Raw genomic sequence first — 8099 nt, forward strand, 5'->3', positions numbered from 1 at the left:
CTCAGGTCATGATCCCAGGGTCCTGGGATCTAGCTCCGCATCAGGCTCCCTGCTCAGCCGGGAGCCTGCTTTTCCCTCTCCCTCTGCCACTCCCCCTGCTTGTGTTCTCTTTCTGTCAAATAAATAAATAAATAAAATCTTTTTTTAAAAAAAAGCAAAATTGACAGGTATTTTTAGATTGTATGAGGGTTGTAAAGATTGAGAGAAAGAAAGGAGATAAGGATGGGGGCGCCTGGGTGGCTCAGTTGGTTAAGCGACTGCCTTCGGCTCAGGTCATGATCCTGGAGTCCCGGGATCGAGTCCCGCATCGGGCTCCCTGCTCGGCGGGGAGTCTGCTTCTCCCTCTGACCCTCCCCCATCCCATGCTCTCTCTCTCATTCTCTCTCTCTCAAATAAATAAATAAAATCTTTAAAAAAAAAAAAAGAAAGGAGATAAGGATGACCCCTAGTTTTAAGGCTTTAGCAGGTGGGTGGATGATGGTACCACTTCCCAAATGGAGAAGAACAGGGGAAGAAAGGAAAAAACAAGAGTACATTTTCAGAGATGTGGTTTGTGATGTCTGTTCATGACTAGGGTAGAGATATCAAGTAGACCTTCAGGGATATACAGGTCTGGAGCAGAGGGGAGAAATTGGATTGGATATATAAATTTGGGGGAAAAAACCAGTGAATTGATGGTATTTAACAACCATGGACTTGAATGAGATCCCCTAGGGAAAGAGATGAGTAGAAAACAGAGGACCGAGTCCTGGAGCGTTCCAACCTATAGAAGCATGGTTTGAGTGTAGTCAGTTTTTAAAAGCACAAAACATGATTTCATGCTAATTCCTGTTTAGCCTTTAAAATCAGATGATTATGACGTATGCCATTTCAGCCATAGAAAAATATGAAAAGCTCCCTAGATCATTTTGTATAGCCATTATAATATAATATCCAATGAGAAAAATATATTACCTCAAAAAGAATGCTACTGACCCATCTCATTTGTAAATATAGCTGCAAAGAGATTGTACCAACATTTCTGTGTTACTTTTGGTTAATATCCAAGAGAAATTCCCTGTTTTGAGATTCTTGCATTCTATATGAAGGAGTATAATAACTCTTAAAGGTATATTACGATAAGCTAAAGATGGGTATTGTAAGCTAAAGATGTATATTCCACATCATAGAAAAAGACGGACAGCTCCCCAGTTCATTTTGTGAAGCCAATAAAATTTAATAGCCAATCAGAAAAAATAGTGTAGAAAATAATATAGTATAAAATATACTGGCCCATCTGTAAAAATTCTACATTAAATATCTGAAAAAGGACTGTATCAACATTCCTGTGACAGGTATTGCTGGTTAATAACCAACAGCAAGCCATACTCTCTTACCTGCTAACAGAACCTCTACATTGCTTAGACAGTGATGTGTTAAGATATGGGCAGTGTCTCATGATTGGTCTCAGCCATCTTGTTTCCATTTGTCAGTGATTGGTTTAGGAGTGGGTATGTTACCTTGTGCTGGCCAGGGAGACACAGAAAATTTGCTGGTGGTTTCAGTGAAAGATACTCCTTTGTGATAAAAGATCAGTGAAGTGAAAACCTTACCACAAGCCCTCATCCTTGGGATGCTGGTATGAGGATGTGTTGTTGTTAGACCTTGAGACCATGAGGAGATACGTGGCAGACATATGTTGTGACCATCATGCAGAAACAAGGTGAATCCCCACCCAAAATTTGGTTCAGATGTCAAGACTGATGACACCACGTACACACTAAGAGGGTATGAATATGTTTATTACTTACCTAATGGGACTCTCTGGGGAGAGCAGCCAGGCCTCCACAAATGGCTTAAGACAGTAAGGAAAGGAGACTCGTTTGGGATTTTAATGGTGGTTCGGGTTAGGGCTGGGGTGACAGTTCCTGGATGGGGCAGGGGCTTGTGTGGTTTGAAACTCCTGTCAGCACCAAAGGAGGAAGAACTTAGGCTTTCTTATTAACTTGCCCAGATGTGGGACCCAGGGAGAGAGTCAGGGTTGAGGCTTAAAAGCTGTCAGCAGTCAAACATCAAAAAAATGGAGTCAGCCTCTTCATTATAATTCACCCGGGATGTTTGAGTGATGGCAAAAATGTACCATGCTTCATTTAATTGAATTGGAACTTGTTTAAATAAGCCATTATGGCGCTCTATGAGGCCTGAAGCCTGTAGCCTGTAAGGAAAGTGAAAGTTTCACTGAATATCTTGTTCAAGAGCCCAGTATTTTATATTCTGAGAAACAAAATGAGTGCCTTGGTCACTATCAGTAATGTTTGGAACTCCGAAGGGGATAAAGAGTGTCTTGGTAAGGCCTTATACTGTGGTTTCAGTATATGTACTGGCATATGTGACCTTGATTTTATGTGGGGTATCTGTGAGGCAAGAGTTCTGTACCCCAAGGGGGGGAACCCCAGACAAAGAATTATTGTTGCTGCCATTGGCCGGACCAGAGAGCCAGACCATTGGCAACAGTCTACGAGTCTATAAAATGGTGCAGATGGGGCTGATTCTTGGCCAGGGAAAATAGTTCTGAGATGCAGACTTGAGATTTGGGCAATTGTGTTGACTCTTCTGTCTTATCCTTTATCAGGAATGTCCTGGTTAAGGGATGAAAACAATAGCTCTCCAGTGAACTTCTGTCACATGTGATGGACATTATCATTTGTAAAATGTACAAACTCCCACTGTTCACTCAGTTGATCCCAAGGGGCTTCCCAGGTAGCCAAGGGGTCTGGTAGAGAGGTGGCTTCTTCCAGCCCCATGCCATCTGGCAAAGAACTGAGGACAGGGAAGGCCACCCCTCCTGTAGATGGGATATGCCAGGGGGCCTAGGTTTGGTTCTTTCTTTTTTTTTTTTTAAGATTTTATTTATTTATGGGGTGCCTGGGTGGCTCAGTCATTAAGCGTCTGCCTTTGGCTCAGGTCATGATCCCAGGGTCCTGGGATCAAGCCCCGCATCAGGCTCCGTGCTCCATGGGAAGCCTGCTTCTCCCTCTCCCACTCCCCCTGCTTGTGTTCCCTCTCTCTCTGTGTCTCTCTCTCTCAAATAAATAAAAGATTTTATTTATTTATTAGAGAGAGAGAGAGAATACAGAGGGAGAGTGAAAGGGAGAAGCAGACTCCCCGCTGAGCAGGGAGCCTGATGCGGGACTCGACCCCAAGACCCTGAGATCATGACCTGAGGCGGAAGCAGATGCGTAACCGACTGAGCCACCCAGGCGCCCCCTAGGTTTGGTTCTATCCTGTAGCAAAGGAGGCCTTTGTGGTCATGGCAAACTTATGGGTGCTGCTTCCATGACCCAATGCATAGTGGGCGCTGGGTACAGAGGATCATGGGCTCAAGGCCTGTGGGACTTCTGTTTCCAGGAAAGCCCAGTATTGTGGCCGGCAATTACCTCTCCTATAGTATCCTATAGGGCTGCAGAGGACAGTTTTTTGCACCAGAAGCCCATAGGTAACTTATGGCCAGTATGGGTAGTCCAGAGACTCCAAGAGGCATGAAAGAAGGTTGCTAAAGCTTCTACCATGAGAGGAGTCTGGTGGAGGGGCATTAATGAGAGTGGGTGTTGTAATGCAATTTTGATAGAATCTAGAGCCTCTTGTTGGAAGGGGGTCCATTCAAGGTGGACTGATTTACAAATAACTGCAGAAATGGGCTTAAGGAAAATTTGTAAGTGAGGAATATGTTGCCTACAGAACCCAAAAGGCCTAAAAGATGTTGGGGTTTTTTTTTTTTTTAAGATTTTATTTATTTTTGGGGCGCCTGGGTGGCTCAGTCGTTGGGCGGCTGCCTTCGGCTCAGGTCATGATCCCAGAGTCCTGGGATCGAGTCCCACATCGGGCTCCCTGCTCAGCGGGAAGCCTGCTTCTCCCTCTCCCACTCCCCCTGCTTGTGTTCCTGCTCTCGCTGTCTCTGTCAAATAAATAAATAAAATCTTTAAAAAAAAAAAGATTTTATTTATTTTTATTTTTGCACGTGTGCACACATGCACACGCACGAGAGCGGGGGTGGGGGGAGGGGCAGAGGGAGAAGCAGACTCCCCGCTGAGCAGGGTGCCCGATGAGGGACTCTGGGATCATGACCTGAGCCGAAGGCTGATGCTTAACCGACTGAGCCACCCAGGTGCCCAGGCTTGTTTTAATATTGTGGGAGTTGAGAGAGTCAGTAGCTGTTTCTTGACAGTGTGAGGATAGAGGGGCCCTTGGTTTACCAAATAATTTTCAGGAATTTACAGAGGTGGCAGGGCCTTGCACTATGTGTGAGGCAATGGCCCATCCACTTTGCCGAGCTCCCTTAGGAGTATTCGTATGCCCTGAGTAAGTGTGCCAAATGAATATCCTCAGGGGAGGGGGTCATCAATATAATGCTATACATGTGCCCCTGGAAAAATCTAGATGCAGTTAAGATTATGTCTGCAAAGATTGTGTGCGATGGCCAGGCTATTGTGGTACTCCATAGATAACCAGGTAAAGGGGTATCATGTCCATTAGGAGGTAAAGGAAAACTGCTGGTAGAATAGACACTAAACAGAACATATGGGCCAAATCTATTATGGAAAAATATTTACCGGTTGCTGATCGGATAGAGTCAGTAATTTCAATAATTTTGAGTATGGGGGGCCTTAGTGAGTGGGACCACAGCACTGAGGCTGCAGTAATCTAATGTGGGGCAGCATTCGTTCTTTCCAAGTTTAAGAACAGGTCAAATTGAATTGTTAAAGGGAGGAGTAGTGGTTAACAATCACTCTTTCTCTAAATAGGTGTTATATAATGGGTTTCAATCCTTGAAGGCCCTATTTAAATTTACATTGGACCTTATTAGCTTTTTAACAGGTATGTGGAGGGGAGAAGGTCCATGTGGTCTCATTTTTTAAAGCCAATTTGTAAGTGCCAAAGATTTAATTTTAATTTATTATCCATTGGGTTAGAGCATCTGTGTCCTTGTTATGGGATATTTTAGGGCAATGGGTGCGACCATCCCAGGGAATTTAGGCAAGGCTATTGTCCTGATAGTTAAGATGAGGCATAACTGCCCTCTATTTTATGTTACAGTAACTTCCCTATGGTTATAGGAGTTGAGTTCAAATTTAGATGGATCCTCAGGTATCACTATAATCTGAGCCCAAGTATTAAGGCCATCAAGTTTTGCCAGTTGATGCATTTCAGCAGATATTAAAGTTAATTCAGAAGCTATGTTGTAGAGGTGCAAAAGCAAATCAGCACACTTTTATCTTTTTATTTTATAAATTCTTTTAGTAAAGTTTGGATCTTCAATTGGGTCAAACTGTGGACCTCTGTTTCATTGTTTTCTTTCCTCCCCTGTATCCGATTTCTCCCTCCCTCTCTCCCTTCCTGGTTTTCTCCCTCCCTCCCATCCTTCCTTCCTATCTTTTCAGTTACATTTCCCAGAACTCTTTCTTTTTTTTTTTACTTAAAAAAAATTTTTTATGCAACTAATGAATTGTTGAACACTACATCAAAAACTAATGATGTGCTATATGTTGGCTAATTGAACATAATAATAAAAAAATAAAAAATAAAAGAAAATTTTTATTTAAAATTCAATTTAATTAACATGTAGTATATTATTAGTTTCAGGGGTAGAGTTTAGTGATTCATCAGTTGTATATAACACCCAGTGCTCATTACATCAAGTGCCCTCCTTAATGTCCATCACCCACTTACCCCATCCCCCTACCCACCTCCCCTCCAGCAACCCTCAGTTTGTTTCCTGAGATTAAGAGTCTCTTATGGTTTGTCTCCCTCTCTGATTTTGTCTTATTTTATTTTTCCTTCCCCTATGATCCTCTGTTTTGTTTCTTAAATTCCACATGTGAATGAAATCATATATTTGTCTTTCTATGACTGATTTATTTCACTTAGCATAGTACCCTCTAGTTCCATCTATGTCTTTGCAAATGGCAAGATTTCATTCTTTTTGATGGCTGAGTAATATTCCATTGTATATATATACCACATCTTCTTTATCCATTCATCTGTCAATGGACATCTATTTGGGCTCTTTCCATATTTTGATTATTGTGGACATTGCTGCTATAAACATTGGGGGAACTCGCTTTCCTTTATGTTTGTAGTTAGGGTGGGACACAAGTGAGTTTATTGTGGAAGATTTGGAGGACAAAAGTGAAGCGGTGGCCATTTTGTAGCTTGAACACATTGTGGCTTTTTTTGTTGATTCACCTTATTGACACAAGGCAGCAGCTGGGCTTGGAAATTCTCCACCTCCTGCTGGATCCTCCTTTGGCTCCTTGACTCCTGGGCCAGGTGTGTGAATTTAGTTCTGTGATGAAGTGTCTTGGCCTCTGCAGGATACCCATTCCAAGGTCAGGGGAAGTAAGAACTGACAAAGGTTTCAGTCTATCCTTGGGGGTGTCAGCTCATGCTTGTGGTTTTGTTCTCTCCCACTTTACATTTATGTCCGTCTTGCCTTCCTGATTTCCTACACTGTGGACTTCAAGTTTCAGCATCAGATGTAAAGATAACAGCTTTACAGAGATTCCTTAACCAGTTCCCACAATTGTATAAGGAAAATCTCTGTAGCAAATCCCTTATAAATTACATGCATACACCTATGTGCACCCGTGCACACGCACTCTCTCTCTCTCTCTCTCTCTCTCTCTCACACACACACACACACACACACACACACACACACAGTAGTTCTCCTACTTTGACTGAAGCCTGACTGACACACTTTGAAGTAAAATTTAACAAAAAAGGAGGTAGATTTCCACTACTGGCCAAGATGACATAATAGGGACTGGATTTACTCTCCCACCAGAAAAAAGAACTTTAAAAAATGGACAAAGATATGAAATAACAGTTTTAAAGTCATTGGCCATTAAGTAATAAAGAACAGTGATCCCTGAGAAATGAGGTGAACCCCATGTTTATGTAGCATACTGTCTGTAGTGAGTTTCCAGGCCATGGTATAAGGAGAGGGAACCCAGGTGGAACCTGAAAAACTGAGAAGATGGAGTGGAGAATCTAGGGAGACTATGGCAGCTAGAGTTTGCAAGACAGAGTACTAGATAGGAGAGGTGTATAGACAGAGGACTCCACAGACCTACAGAGGGTCCCCCCAGTACCAATATGCACGTACATCTGAGGAAGCTACCCAAGGCTAAGGAATTAAGCACACAAAAGGATTGGAACACAGACAGAGCTGGAAGTATACTGAACTATACACTTAAAAATGGTTAGGATGGCTTTTTTAAGATTATTTATTTATTTATTTATTTGAGCGAGACAGAGCACAAGCAGGGGGAGTGGCAGGCAGAGGGAGAGGGAGAAGCAGGCTCCCCACTGAGCAGAGAGCCTGACATGGGGCTCGATCCCAGAACCCTGGGATCATGACCTGAGCCGAAGGCAGATGCTTAACTGACTGAGCCACCCAGGCGACCCCAAAAATGGTTAAGATGTAAATTTTATGTTATGTGTATTTTTTACCACAATAAAAAACTATCCTAAAGAAATAGTTGGAAATGTGCAAAGAGATTTTTGTGCAAGACTGTTTATTGCTATATAATTTGTGTGGTAACAACTTTAATGCACAATTTGGAATTGGTTAAATACATTTTGATGCATCCATACTCTGATTAGTACATAATACTATTTAGTTATTAAAAATCATGTTGCAAAAAAGAAAGGTAATTGGTTAAGGCTAACAATAGCAATGTAGTGTGGTGTTTATAATATATGTAGAAGAAAAATATATGATGATAGCACAAAGATGAAAATGGAAGTATATTGTAAATTTCCTATACTATATGAGAAGTGGTATAATATGACTTCAAGGTAGACAGTGATATATTAAAAATATCTACTATGAACCCTAAAGCAAGGTCTAAAAAAAAAACCCAAATAAACCAAGCAATATAGCTAATAAATCAAAGGGGATAAAGTGGAATCATTTTTAAAACCCAATTAATTCAAATAGAAGGCAGAAAAAAAGAAGAAAGGGGAACAATGAACAAACAAGACCAACAGAAAACGAAGAGCAGGATGGTAGATTTAAATACAACTCATATCAATAATGTTATTTATAAACAGTCTAA

This window comes from Phoca vitulina, unplaced genomic scaffold (assembly GCF_004348235.1).
Source record: "Phoca vitulina isolate PV1807 unplaced genomic scaffold, GSC_HSeal_1.0 scaffold62, whole genome shotgun sequence".
NCBI lineage: Eukaryota > Metazoa > Chordata > Mammalia > Carnivora > Phocidae > Phoca > Phoca vitulina.